Source organism: Rhinatrema bivittatum, chromosome 3 (assembly GCF_901001135.1).
Source record: "Rhinatrema bivittatum chromosome 3, aRhiBiv1.1, whole genome shotgun sequence".
NCBI classification, from domain to species: Eukaryota; Metazoa; Chordata; class Amphibia; order Gymnophiona; family Rhinatrematidae; genus Rhinatrema; species Rhinatrema bivittatum.
The window spans coordinates 173,828,619-173,844,547 of NC_042617.1; the positions used below are offsets into that span (position 1 = coordinate 173,828,619).

General features: G+C 41.4%; 1 protein-coding gene across 1 annotated transcript in view; it reads left to right on the forward strand.

The window, feature by feature from the left end:
- SMYD3 (SET and MYND domain containing 3) overlaps positions 1-15,929 on the forward strand; it is a 1,539,893-nt gene that overhangs the window by 766,794 nt on the left and 757,170 nt on the right. The window lies entirely within an intron of this gene.

Below are 15,929 nucleotides of genomic sequence, written 5' to 3' on the forward strand. Positions count from 1 at the left end.
GAAACTTGCAGAAAGAGACAAGCTTTGCACAGCTTAAGCAAGAGGTAGAAAGGGGGTGGGAATAAAAAGTAGAAGAGGTATGAGCCAAGATGAAAACTATATCAAAACGCCAAAACATGGGGCCAGGTTATGCCAACATAACATTGATGTACCAAACAAACAATGGGAGCACAACCTTAATAGAATAGAAGAGAACGATGAAGTTATGATCATCTGGGACATTCCAATTCCCACTGGCAGGAAGATCGATGCCCAAAAACCAGATATTATGGTGAAGGAGAAAAAGACCAGAATGGCATTGTTGATAGAGACGTCGGTACCCAGTGATTTATTCTGAATTAGCAATCCAGCTCCTCCCTGACAGTAAACTACTTGGTGAAGAGACTAAGTAAAACTGCTTGCCCAAAGTTACTCTCATTTCTCAATATATTGTCCAGAAATAATTCAGTAGATTATATGTATAAAATAAAGATGGAATAGAGACCAAGAAAATGTGGCAGAAAGATACAGAAATCGTCCCAATCATATTGGATGTCACTAGTCTCATTAAGAAGAATTTTAAAGTGCATCTTGATATATTGCCTGTTAAGATTACACCTTATGAACTCTAGGAGGTGGCTCTCTTTGGCACAATGCAAGTACTAAGAAGGGCATTAACAGTAAATTTGAGAGATTGTGATCATCCCCAACATGCCATGACTTACAAATGAGGTTCGTTCCTGTCAAGGCATGTGCAAAAAAAACTAATTTGGAGAAACCACCCCAAGTAAAACCTTATTGAGATAGAGAGATGGGTTTGTTGAACACCATTGGATGATGTCGCTCTGCATGTCATGGCTAATTCATTTTGCTATCTAAGGAGAACCTAGTTTACTGTAAGCAAACGTTCTCTCTCTGTCTTTCTCTGTATCTGACTGCTTGAAACAGACAAGCTCATCTCTTTTTGCCTTACACTTAAAAAAGACAGATATAATTGGTTAAATTTCATTAGTACTCAAACCCTTGCCTGTTACTGGATAAAAGAATAAATAGGTAATGTATTGCTTAACTAATTGATGCAAGGCATACATCACTCAGTCCTTAGTTTTGAGACAAAAGTTTACCATTCACCAGTTTGTATTTCAACATTGTTTGCCAGACCCCTAGAGATGAGTTAATATTCCATCCTCTGATGTATAATCTCAAAGAACCACTGATTCTCAGCCAATAGGATCACTCACTTCTCAAAAAGTTAAATAAAACTACAAAGCCCAAACCTCTTTCTCCCCTTTCCTCCTGGAAAAATTAAAGTTGGTCAGCTTTGCCATGGCTACCCCGCTATACACAAGGTGTGCTTACCGGTCCATTTTGTCTTTCAAAAGAATATTTGTTCAGTAAGTGCTGTGAAGCATGTCCTTTTTTCAAGTTCAATTTAAAAATATGTTGTAGGGACCCTTTTTATGTCACAAATTAAATACAATTAAACCTTAGCTAGCAGAGGGAGAACAATAAAATTAATAAAATCTTCAAAGTCGCTGACTTACAAAGGCTTTCCACAAAAGAATGAGCAGGGTAATTTCCATATAATTCTAAAGGAAACTGGAGAAACAGCAGCTATAGCAGCAAATTATGCCATGTCCTGTGAACAGACTAGGAATGTAACATGACCAGAGCCAATACTGAACATCAACCGGTATCGTGGAATTATTTGTTATGGTCCTTTTTGTACTGGGGGGGGGGGCAATTTTGAATAATCGACAGTGTCATACTTTTATACATATGTATTTTGTAGCTAATTTTCAAAGGGAGTTTGCCTAGGTAGTTTCTCTTTGAAAATCAGCTACACAAAAGTGTACAAAGTGGCCACATACCTTGCACCTACTATTTCTGCAGGCGGCCGATTGGGGTAAAACAATATGCATACATTTTGTAAATTTATAAGTGTTGTTTACTCTTAAACACATTCCTGGAATGCTTCTTTTTCATCTGGCTAAAAGTATACATACTGTGAAAGGCTCTGCCTACCTTTTGTCATTCTGAGGGGGATGATTTTTACCCAGGGTGATCTATTCAAGTAAATACCTATTTACTTGACTAGATGCCTTTGAAAATTGTCCTCTGCATATATTACTTTGAAAACATGTACAAATTGTTAAGCCAATAAAGTTTCTTGAATATGAGTCTAACAAAGAGAGTTCAGGCTGCTCTGCAAAGACCTAGTCGTTCCATTAAAGGACAAGTGTTTTGGTTGTCTGATCATACCATAACAGGAACTGCTACTTAATGTGACATCCCAAGAGATGGTTCTTGTTTCCCACCCATAGGGACTTCCTATGGGCTTCTGGGTCTATCTGGGCTGTCCTTCCAGCTCCTTGACTCACACTTTCTGCTGGCAGCCATCTTGTTTTTCTGTCTGGACATAAATCATTTCCAGGCTTCCAGTCAGCAGGTTAGCAGTGCTTGATTCTATTTCTTCTACCTACTCATTGGAATCCTGCTTCCAGAGTTGTTCTCACTGCATTGACTCGAGCGTGTTCTCTATTTCTTCAGATATGCTGATTTGTCTAATCTAGTCTTCCTATTTCAAGTGTTTGCTTGCATTCTCACATTTGCTCCTGAGGGAATTCTGTGCACAAAAATGTGAAATTCTGCACACTTTATATTGGTTAAAATATCACAATATACATCGCAGTCTTTGAGAAAATAATTTAAAATGTAATACAGAAAAGTTATTACTCCAAATTGCAGAGTTTTAAATATTTTGAGCAGAATTCCCCTAGAAGTACACTGTGTGAGTCCCTAGCCAGACCGCTTTTACTTTGCCCTCTCAGTCCCTAATTCCTCCACTGCCCACTATCTCTCCTCTCCTCCTCCTGGCTCAATGCCTTCCACTCTGTTTCTACTCCCTAGCCCTCCACTCCTACAGTTTGACCTTTCTCTCAAACTGTCCCTAATACAGACTCCCTCTATCGCTCTCATACACACACAGACTTCTCCTCTCTCTTTTGCGCGCACACACGCTCTCACACAGGATTCCTCTGTCCTCTCGCACACACACACCCTCACACAGTTTCCCCTCTCTCGCAAACACAAACACCCCATCACATAGGCTCCTTCTCTCTCCTACACATACACACTCCCTCATACAGGCTCCCCCTCTCTGTTGCACACAGCACTCATGCAGGCTTCCTCTGTATATTTTTCTCTCTCTCTCACACACAAGTTCCTTCTTGTACCTCTCTCACACACTCACACCTTCACACAAGCTCCTTCTTTCTCTTGCCCACACACACAGCCTTCCTCTCAGACACACACCCTCATTCACATACACACTCTCTCACAATCTCTCCTCATTTATACACTCCCTCTCATAGGCTCCTTATCTGTCTCACACTCATACATGCACACTTCCTCTCTGTCACACAGGCTTACAAGCTCAGCTTTCTTGCCTCTCATGCTGGGCCTTCTCTACCGCCAGGCCTGCTGATCTTTGCTGTGAGCAGGATGGGCTCCGCTCACAGCCAGATGATTTTTGAGACCCTGATCTTTATCGCAAGCGGGACGGGATCCAGTTGAAGCCTACCTGGACCTCTCTTGTCTTCAGCTGCAAGCAGGATGCGCTCTGCTCAAGGCCCACCAGGGCATCCTCGATTTGGCCGTGAATGGGTTCAGCAGGAGGGGAATTCCTTGCAAATTCTGTGCTCTGCATTAGCGCAAAATTCCCCCAGGGAGCACAATGTGTTCCTGCTTAGTCTTGGTTCTGGGCCTCCTACCTAAGCCCTTCCTGCCAACAGTATTAAAGAGCTTAACTCAAGGGGAAGGTTGCCATAGCAGGCAGATAATATCCTGCTGCTGTTCCAGTTGGAACTTGTCACTTCATTTGCCAGTGTAAGGGACATTCTTGGTCTCAGGATCACATCTCTCGCTGCCCCTTTACACTAATATCTTTCCTCCCTCCTTTTCTCACATGCTCACAGTTGCACAACATGCTTTTTTATTGCATGCATGCAAAGCCTTTTTCACATATTCATCTTCTCTCCTCTTAAATACAGTGCACATATCATTGTAATCTCTTTATTCCTAGGACTATTTATAGTAATGAAGCTGCAATTCTATATAAACTCATCTATCTAATATACAATCTGTTGCACATTCCACTCATATTTCAAAAACACCTCTACTTAAGGCCTCATTCATAAAGGTCTTTTCCTATAGACATAGAATGGGGAAAAATCCTTAATAACTTTCATGTAATCATACACAGATACAAACCAAGAAAAGAGTTTACCACCTTATATACATGCCAAAAAAACAAAACAAAAAGGTGCTAATCTTTCCAAATTATTACTTTGGGAATAGTATCAGATTTTTATGTGCCTCAAACTCTTAATCCACAAGCTCTTGCTCACAAGGGACTTCAACCTGTATCATTGGTAAAGCACTCTACCTCACCTCATTTATCTTTTCCCAACTACAAAAGTAATTAAAAAAAAATCATTTATTATTTATATATATAATTAATATAATCTTTACCTCTCCTGTATTACTTATTTTTATACATGAAATCCCCTTCAATCTAGTGTCCTTCAAGGCCAAGAAGCTCAAAAAGTGAAAAAAAAAACCATTTTATTTATCTATCTTTTAGCTGTTTTTTTTTTTTTAATCACCTCATGGATCAAAGACTCAAAAATCGAGTGCCTTCAGTTGAAAAAACAACAACATTGCCAATGTTTCGGCACCCCCACGCACCAGTAGGGCAAATCTTAGGTTCTTATATAAGTTTTGCTAAGGATAGGAGAAATTTCTTTAATCCCCCAAGGACGGTGTTTATAGTTTGAGGGTGGAGTTGGATGCTATACCAAATATGAAAATACCAGATTTTGTTGGTGGTTAGGAATGCCTTTTGTTGTCTCAGATACTTTTAGCAGCTTAGAGCTATGCTAGAGAGTTAGGAACTCTTATCCTTTTCTTGTTGATGAGTTGTGTGGATTATTGTAATTCCCAGTTCTGGGTTATACCAAGACTTTCTTTCAAAAGACTGCAGCTTAATGAAACAGGAAGACAGGAGCATATCCTTCCCATCTTGAAAAAGCGTCACTGCCTTCCAATGGAGTAAAGGTTGAAATTTAACATTTTCGCGATTGTGTTCAGTGCCTTTGGGGTTTAGGATTTATACCATTGATAGAAGCATTGATTTATCAACCTATTCCCTTCGCCTTTTTCAGCAGCTGTTCTCGGAGACACTAATTTTTTGCAGAAGCACATCTGCCTATGACTTGGCAGACAGCATTTAGCTGTTTTGCCCCTGTATTTTGGAATGTGCTCTCTGTTGCTTTATGGGAAGAGAGGAATTGTGCTAAGTACCATAAGGGCTTAAACGCTTGGCTGTTTGCTTTGGCATTTGGGTGTCTTGGTTTCATTCAATGCACTGGAATGGGGCTATTCAGGGTTGTTTAGTTCGAGTTAGACATTTTTATTATTTCTACAGAGTGGGGATTTAAATCTGGATGGGCCCTAATTTTAATGATTTTTGTTGGGGGGAGGGGTAGACGTTGGGAGGTGAGAATGCCTAGGGTGTTATTCTATAGTGTATAGGTGTATAAAACACTTTATCTATCTGTATATAACAGAAGAGAAACCCCAAAAAGATGAGGGAAGAGAGCACTAATGTTTAATTAGTTGATATAAGTAAAAACAACACTTTATTTAACACATCCTTAAATAATAAAATACACGTTGTATATCTAAAACATCAGAGCTACACATACATAAGATAGAATAAGCTTTTCTAAATTAGTGTCATAAAAGACTTCTAAATATAAGACATCTGACATATGCATTAGCTGACACGTAAGTAAACAGTTTTGTAAAACTGTTATAGTGCCAAATGCATGGGGCAAAACTTAATATACCATCATTAACAAACCATATCTTATAAAATGTAATTGAATGCTAATCAATTACCTTGCTTACAACTCATACAAATAATTAGGTAGAAAATGAATGAATTACAATCCTAAAGCTAGTGTGGGAACCCCCTATACCAAATTTGTGCTTTCTCACATTGTAATTATAATTATTAGCCAGTGTAATGTATTTCCTGGGTATAATAAAAAAAAAAATCTCCAACAAGGCCCTTGTTTCGCCGTATATATCTATATAAATAAAAATGTTAAATAGTTTGGACAAAATCGCTAATCTCAGAAACCACTGAACCGATTGCTTTCAAATTTGGACACAACCTTCATTTCGCATACAGGAAGGTTCTTCTGTACTTACATTACAGATATGTCACACCTGTGACAGGTAAAATAGGTTTAAAATTTTTTTCGAGAAAACAGCGACATCTGCTGGACGTAAGCGCCATCTGTTACACCTTACACTAACACACGCTACACTAATCATTTCGCCAGTCCAGGTCCAGGTTTCACTTCCATTTTAACACATTCGCACACTTTTTTTGCCGGAAGATAACTATTTCCTTTACAGATAAAATACACCCACCACCCTCCTCACGCCCCCCACATCCATGCCAAATTGATTTACTTTCCACAGCCTCCCAACACACACAAAACCACCCTCCTCACATCCCCCACACACATGCCAAATTTATTTACTTCCCAGGCCCTCACAACACACACAAAACCTGACAGAAGTCCGGGAGGCTCCAGTGGGGGGCCAGGACCGGTCCGGGACACATCTCCAGCACTACGGCCGTTGGCTGCCAGCAATCAACATGGCACCGACGGCCCTTTCCCTTACTATGCCACTCGAGGACACCAATGGTGGCAGTAGCCCATGTGACATAGTAAGGGCGAGGGCCCCTCGGCGCCATTTTCAGGACTGGCAGCCGGCGGACCTTTGCCCTTACTATGTCAGAGGACCTACCGCTGCCATTGCTCCACCCCACTGACTTAGTTAAGGGCAAAGGGCCGTCGGAACCCGTTTCAGTGCTCGCAGCCGACGGACCAACGCCAATACATCGCTCCCGGACCGCTCCTGAACGCCTGCTCCACCGACTGACATTTTTATCAGGTCTCGGGGGGTCTGGAGGGTGGGGGGTGGTAATGAATTGATTGCGAACATCTTGGGGAAGGGGTCACGAGGGGGGGCAGGTTTCATTCATTCAGCAACTCTAGGGGGTAGGGGGTGGGCTACTGTTTTTCGCAGGGCTGGGGGAGGGGAGCAGGAGAGTGTGGGGTGGTTAGTTTAAGAGAACTTTTCTCATAGGGTTGTTTTTTGGGGGAAGGGGGAGGTTCACACACAAATACATACACTAAACTTGCACGATCTTGGGAACGCACCAAAATAGCCCTCCCCAGACCACAAAACAAATTTGGAAGTGCAAATTTGGTTAGGCACTACCCTATTTGGCTACATAACGCGCACAGATGCCCAGGGACAGACCACATGTAGCACCAACGGGAGGAGGCAGGAGGGTGGGGGTTATTATTTGATTTAAAGGGTTGGGATTGGGGGGGGTTTGGGGTGAGGGGGTTCCCACAGAAATAGAAAGACAAAGGTTTTCTGATCTGAAGGGTAGGCAGTAGGCGGGGGGAAGTGACAGTGAGGGGAGGGAGAATGAGGGGAGAGGTGAGTGTGAGGGGAGAGAGTTGGAGTGGGGAACAGGGGAGGAAAGGGGGGGTGAGTGACCAAGGGGGAGGAGGATGAGTGACTGAGGTAAATGAGCAAGGAGAAGGGGGAGGGAGGGTAAAGAACCTGGCTCTGCCACTGCAATGCGTGGCCGGGTACCGCTAGTAGATATAAAGTTTAACATATAATCTTGTCAAGGTAATAATGAGACTGTAGAATATCAAGTGGAAAAGTAAACTATCCATTACGATCCTCTCTCCTCTATCATGCCTACTTCCATATTCCTCTGTCACCACCAGTCCCTTGCCCAGTAATTGATGATCTCTTCTCCTATCACCACTCTGGGTACTCCAGTAACTTTTTCATTCAGAGCAAAATTACTGCCAGCATTATGGCTAAGAGGAGAGCAGGAAAAGGGGTGTGGGATCAAAGGAGAATGCCTTGATTCATCCCCCAGACTGCCAAAGGACCAGAGGGAGCAGGGAAGTGGAGAACAATGACAGGATGAGGACCGGAAACAAGCAAAGATAGTGGGAGCCTGAGATGGGGTTAGGAATAGTGGCAACTAGGATGAGAGTCGAAGGAGTATAACAAGAGGGAAGCAGTCCTGAAAAGTGGAGGAGAAGTTTGCCCTGGCTTTATGACTGGAAGAAAATTCCATGACAGAAGATAAATAAATTGTGCAGCAGTAATCAGAGCATCATGACAATATCCGGACTGTAGCATTACCCTTTTAACAGGCTTCCTAAGAGCTATTTTAAAAGGAAACAGTTTTCATGATCTTTTTACAAGTAAAAATGTAGGCAGAATGACATTGACAAGAGTTTTGTAAAGAACTGGAAATCTCATCAAAACATGAAATGCAGCTGCTTGTTTTTGGTGAAGTTAAAGGCCAATGCATCATTGTTTTGGGCTGCTTGAAAAAGCACTGTTCAAAAAAAAAAATGCAGCAATGAAGGATACTAATTTGTGCTGGTGCTTATCGCTGAGCACCAGTGAATATAACAATAGGTCCTGGGGGTGAGTATGTTTGTCACTACAAAAGTAACACAACAACATGCATGAATTAATGCTTTTGCAATCCTTTGATACCGTGCTGCCAAGTGAACAAGGTGTAGGATTGGACTTACAATTTGTTGTAATGAATTATAAAAACAGACTGTATGATATCTACTCTAACAATACAGGGATAGCAATCATTCAGTCAAATACTGAACTCTGAGTATCATTATGTATCATCTTGCATCACTGTGGTGTTGGATTTTACTTATAGGCAGCCTAAGTGCATTACCACTTTTCATGGCAATCTGATAGCAACACGAGAGATGTGCAGGGACTACTCTGAACAAACTTATTACTGCTGTTTTTTACTTCAGACTATCACAATTTAGGATGCTATGCCCTTGAAATATATGCCAGAACATTTTGAAAGCCTAAAGGTTTTCCTGCTTAAAAGATTAAAAAAAAAAAAAAAAAGATCAGTCGCTCACACTTTGATACAAATTCAGTCCAGCAGGTAATAAAGGCCCTTTTGTCACACACAGTTATTTTTATCTTCCTTTCTCTCCCTTTTTGCATGTGAGCTCTTGCAGCAAATTCATGGTTTATGATACGTATCTTTTTGAGGGAGTTGATGTTCTTCCCCAATAAAATACCATGACAATCACAGCACTTAAGGCACAAAGTACTTTAGATGGTGATCATATGAAAAAGCTAAATCTCTTCGCTTTCTTGCCAGATTTCCTAGTGCTTTCACAAAGACAGACATGTCTTCTTATTGCAGAGAGAGACACACTGTATGTAAATCCATTTTCCACCCGAACACTCTAACATAGTTTCAGAGGAAAGTATTATTTCTGGTGCTTTGAATGTTACCATCAATCGTGCAACTAGTAAAAATGAATTGATTATCTCTAGACATATTTTCTTTGGCCAAGTGATAATACTCTCCCTCAGATTAGCAAGGCGATGTGCTGCATACAGTTCTGCAAAATGCACAACCCATCTGTCTGGTTGTTGTCCTCGTCAAATTGCTTCAGCAGTTAAACATGGCGCTCCATGGAACAGAATTAAGCTGGAGATCATTTTAAGATGAGCAGAAGATAATTATGATTATACCAGCAACACTTGAGTGGTGTGCAGCTGCTATGACATTTTGCAAGTCTTTCCCCAATCATTAATGAATAGGTATATTTGCAAAATGTATACTGAAAGAGTACATCAGCCCAAGGACATATAAGTAACCATACAAAATACAGTCACGTATTTTCATGTAAATGCTCTAAATACTTGCACATATTCTTCTATTAAATGTTCCATGCCTTGTGGATAAAACCCCCTAGATCAGGAACATGAGTGTATTCATGATAAGACTGATATTGCATTTCACCTTTTAGTATTTGTGGATGCCAAAAATACTTGGAGCTATGTGGCCTCAGAGAATCATATAATACAGTACAGCCTAATTTTTGAACAACACGTTTCTCATAAACTCTCTTGAAAAAAGCATCATAAAAGTATGTTATGAAAGTTGATAGAGAATGCCCGGAATAATTATGAATATGGTGGTACAGTGGTGAATTACTTAAAGCATTTAGTCAAAGGGCCAAAATGAACAGGCGAGCAGGTGGAGAAACAGATTAAGAGTCATGGACTATGGAGAAAAGATGTGTTTAAAGATGAGATATGAAGAGTAATGTGTCAGTGAGGCAGAGTGTCAGGTACAGTAAGTGGCTCCAGATGGCAGGAGCAGCTGAGGAGAAAGTGTTTGTAGCAGTAATACTGAGAGTGTGAGAGAGTGCATGAATCAGAGGATGTGGTGAGCAGGCTGACACGTGAAAAGGCTAATCTTTGGGGACTGTTGTCACCACATGTAGTTTTCTGTGGGGCAAGAGGAGTGTTAATTGATTCAAACATTTAAAATTGTAATCAAAAACTTTAGAATAGCCATTGAGCAGCAAGTATTCTCTTTATTTGTGGTCCTTTGTTTTTAGTTTTCAGAAATTGTTTCTTCTAAACATGCATAGTTTCAATATTAGGTGCCAACAAGTGAAAGGAAAAGCCATAGATCTACTGGTGTCTGTAGCACTGTAATAGGAATTAAATTGTACAGACAATATAGGCTTTCTTGTCCTTATTTGCCACCATATTGTCTGCTTCTATGTTTATTGCTTGAATTGTAGTAAACATGAAGGCAATCTTTTAATTGCCCTCATTATTGAAAAGTATTTGCATGCCTGAGTGTACCTTGTTGCTAATTTTCATAGCAAAACTATCCAGGTAGTGTTTTTTTTCTTAAATTTCCTACAAAATCACATGCATAAAGTACTCGCATACATTTGTGCCTTCTATTTATGTGAGCGGCAGATTAGAAGTATAAAAGAGCATACATATGTAACATGCTGTTCACTCCCATGATCTAAATGCACCCCTGGGAACACCGCTTTTTATATGCTCTGGAAGCCTACACATACTTCTAGTGATTCTGAGGGGGTCAGTTTTCACCCAGGATGATCTAGTCTGTAAATACCTACTTACCCAACTAGATACCTTTCAAAATTGTTCTCTGTAAGGAATACGTTAATATTGAGAGTTTATACTCAATACACACCATGGCCATATTTTTGCATGATGATTTTCCCTTTTCATAAACTACCAGTTTTTAGAGAATAAGAGGTCCATATTCAAATGGCTTTTGTCTGTCAAAAATGCAAGACTTAGCCAGACAGCCCCCATTTTTTTGAATTTCCAATGTTCTCAACATCTCCAATTTAATTGGGTATATTCAGCTAAGGACTTAGCCAGATAATTTATAGCCAGGTAAGTCTGGGGCATTTGATGGATAAATTAGTCAGATAACTTTAGTTGTGTAGAGAGCAGTCCGAACGTTTGACACACAACCCTGTCTGGTTATAATCAGTGACACACTTAATTAGAGGCCCTGGAAAAGTTATCCAACTAACTTTAGCCAGATAACTTGTCTGCTCGTAGGCTTATGGAATATGTACCTCATTATGTTTTAGCAGAGGCATAACTAGGAGTTCCCAAGTTATGAGGTCTAAACTCAAAGAAGATTGTTTTTAACAGAATGATCTGGAGAAAAAAATTCAATACTTGCTACATTTTAGTAACAAAGTAAACTGCATTTCAATTAATTCTCCTCTTCTCAAGTTTATACACATCCAAAACTTTAACATGGCTAAAATCCATCCCACTTTGGCTACTGCAACTTGCTCTTTTCTGGCCTCCTCCTTTCTTTCTCCATTGCAATCAATTCAAAATTCAGCTGTGCTACATAACTATGTTCAATGTTGGTATGACCATGAAACCCTTCTTCTCAAGTCACTACATTGACTTCCGCAGAACATAAGAACTGCTATACCGGCTCAGTCTAAGGGTCCATCAAGTCTAGTATCTTGTTTCCTACAGTGCCCAATCCAGCTCACAAGTACCTGGCAGGATCACAAATAGTAGGGATGTGCATTTGTCCTGGTACAGGGAGCCCAAATCTCGAATGAGTTTTTCCCGAAATTTTGGGAAAAATACGTTTTCGGGGTTAGTGCGCACTAACTCCCCATTAGTGCGCACTAAAGTAAAAATGTTAGTGCGCACTAACGCAAAAATGTTAGTGCGCACTAACTCCCCATTAGTGCCCACTAACGTAAAAATGTTAGTGCGCACTAACGGGGAGTTAGTGCGCACTAAACCGAAATTCGGGTCCCCCCGAATTTAAAAGGCCCGAACCAAGGGAAATACTAAATTTCCTGCAGCGCGCCAAAAATGAAGCCCGAACAGAAAAGTTCGGGCTTCACACATCTCTAACAAATAGTAGATAGACTTCATGTTACTTATGCCCATGAATAAGCAATGGCTCTCTTCAGGTCTACCTGGTTTAATAAAAGCTTATGGATTTTTCCTCCAGGAACTTGTCCAAATGTTTTTTAAATCCAGCTATGTCAACTGTCTTTACCACATCCTTCAGCAATGAATTCCAGAGTTTAATTGTGCATTGTTTAAAAAAGTATTGTCTTTGCCCTTCTCTGAACCTTTTCCAGTTCTCCTATATCTTTTTTTGAAATGTGGCAACCAGAATAGCACATAATACTCTAAATGCAGCCACACCATGGAACAATGCAGAGACATTAGGATATTCTTTATTTGATTCTCTGTTCCTTTCCTAATAATTCCTAACAGGGGCAGTTATATAATGAGGCAAGGTAAGGTGGCTGCCTCAGGCAGCAAAATTTTGGACGAGCAAAAAGTGCCTTCCAATACACTCCTCGGGTGGCTGTCTCAACCTTGCCAACAGAGCGACTAGTGAGTCATCAAATTGATCACATACCTCTACATTTGTTCTCTATGGTCTGCGTTGGTAAACACAAGTAAGGGCCCAGAGGATCCACCACCAGAGCCCATCCTGCCAGCCACTGAAGGAGAGGCTGTGGGTTGCCAGCAGTCGAATAAAGGTAACAGAGGCTGCAGACCACCACCAGAGCCCAAGCTGGTGGCAGCAAAATAAAATGAAAAGATGCTGTGGGCTGCTGGTGGCAGCTGAGAAAGCTAAAAAGAGGGTGTGGGCCCCCACTGGAGCCCAGGCCAACAGCAGCCGAAGTAAGGGAAGAGATGTCCCAGGCCAAAAAGAGGCTGCAGGTTTGTGGTGGCCGAGGAAGACAAAGAGGTTGCAGGCTACCTTTGGAGCCCAGGCCGGCAGCAATCAAAGAACAAGAAAAGGCACAATTGTGAGACAGAAAGTGGGTCCACTTGTATGTGTGTGTTTTGAGAAAGAGGCAGTGTACTTGGGTGTGTGTGTGTGAGATAGAGCAGCCTGCTTGTGTGTGAATGTGTATGAGAAAGGCAGCCTTCTTGTGTGTGTGTGTATGTATGTGAGAGAGGCAGCCTGCTTGTGTGTGTGTAAGAGAGGGAACCTGACGGGTATGTATGAGAAAGAGGCAGCTTGCTTGTGCACATGTGAGAGGAAGCCTGCTTGTGTGTGTTTGAGAGAGGGAAAGAGCCTGTGTTTTTGTGTGAATGGTAGGATGAAGAAAGTTTGTGCACCCCCTAGTTCTAGCTGATCCACACCATCTTAGGATGACTGGAAATCAAATGTTCTAAGGTATGGAGAGGAGGGGATTTTTTTTTTTATCCTTACTAGTTTTAATTATTGGATGATGTTTGATGTATCTCCTTTTCAAAACAAATATTTTAAAATTGTATGTTTTTAATTATTGAATATTCTATTCATCTGATATTTTTAAATATTTGTACTTTTGTTTAAATATTTGTACTATTATGTTTTATATTTCTTGGTTTTATTGTTTGATGATTTATGAAGAATAGTAATGTTTCTGTTTTTCATATATGGCTTGTTGCGGTTTCCAGTTGAGTTTTGCCTATATGTCTCTATTCATATATTTTATAGTCTGTCTATTCTGCATTTGAGGGTTTGTCTGTGACCTGCTTGTGTCAGACCAAGGTGAGGCATTTGGTTAGGATATATTTTCTGTGTAGGGATATATATAGCAGCTTGGCTTACTGTGTTTTCCTAATATGAGGTGTATTGATATTTTTGGGCTTGGTGTAATATTTGCAGTGTTGCCTTTTCACGAGTAGAGTTGTTAATGTTTAAGTGCTAGCAGTTAGTGCTGTTTTGGTATGGGAGGTTTATTATATGTTAATTGTATTTTAGTTTACTTGTGGCTTTCTCATACCCGAAGTATGTTACAATAGGCCTCATACCATATGAGTTCCAATCTTTTTTACTTTTTGTAGGGTTTTCTGGTAGGCACCGCAGCATTTTTCTTCATGCAGAATCTTATTACAAATGCATAATTTCTAAGTGTGTCTGTGTGGGATGGGACTGGAGGGGTGGAAGGCTGTAAGGTTTGCCTTGGATGCCTAATACCCTTGCACCAGCCCTGGCTGCACTGTCTCCATGTGGGAAAGCAGAATCCCATCTGGAACTATGCCATCGTGAGCCAGGCTTTTCCTCTACATTTGTTGTTCTCCACGTGCCTCTCACTGGTAAGCATAGAGGTAAGAGCCCAGCGGAGCTGCCACCGGAACCCATCCCACTGGCTGCTGATAGCAGTTGTGATATATATATAGTCTTGGTCAGAGCTTAATTTTCTTTTTCTTAAACCCTGGAGAAAGCAGGCAGTATGGATCACTTCTAGCCCCCCCATCCCAGGAGCAGGTTGGCAGAGCAGAGCCTAGGGAACATAAAATCAACTGTCAATAAAAATGTGCTTGAGTGGGGGAGGCCCTGAGAAGTGAAGGCAAGCTACTATAATAGGAAATGGATGACCCAGAAGGAGGTACCTAACGTATGCAGTGTTAGTGAGGCTTCTGACTAAGGTGGCTGGACTAAGCTTGGAGAGGGACAGCTGGCTGTGGAACCAGTGAGTCTCCAGGGGGGAGAGAGGGTGCCAAGAAGAGGTGAGAATGGGAAAGGGAGGAGGGTGCAGGCTGAGGAAGAGCCGACCACAAGCATTAACCTTTACATAATGATGTGGCAGTGCTGGGGGTAGGGGGTCACTAACTGAATGAGCACAAGAGAAGCAGCATAATAGCAAATATCTTTGTGTCTGAATGTGTGCATCTGAACTATTGGCTGGCAGTGTGGTTGTCCCATTACTTGGCAACTGTTTCAAGAGCTGATTTGTTGGCAAAAGACCAGGCAGACCAGGAATCCAGGATACATGAGAGATGCACCCTGAATGCTGGGACGTTTGCTCACCTCTGCTCTACGATGTGCTCTACTTAGTTTGTTATGAAAAATGTGAAATTTATGTTGGTGATTTTTTTTCCCCAGTTCTGGCAGGCTCCAGGTCACATGATGTACTTTCCAAAGGTTAGCTTGGTATGCTTTTGAAAGCTGTTAAAGTATTTGCCACACATAAAGTACAGGAGTGAATCATAGATACCCCCATGGGCCAGTTTTGAAAAAAAATCCACTGGGCTGATATTTGCCTGCAATCCACCCCTGCTAACATTTCCAGAGGAAAATGCTGGGGAAAAGGTGGGAGGCAGGTCTTAGGGTTCTTGGGAGTGTGGCAGGGTTGCCAGCTTCCTAGAAATATTATCACTGACACCCTGCCACTCCTCTGGGAATTATGACCCCCTGCTTTCCCCCTTCTGCAGCATTTGAAATCAACGAATGGGCCAGACTACAAACTCACCCCCCCCCCCCCCCCCCACACACACACACACACACGCACACACACACATTTGTTGATGACTTAACCTGTGCTGTGCCTTGGGGGGAGGAACAGGGAGCACCATCTCATCCTTTACCTTAGGCAGCAGTTTGCCTTGCACCGTTCCTGATTCCTAACATCATTTCCTTTTTTGATTCTCAC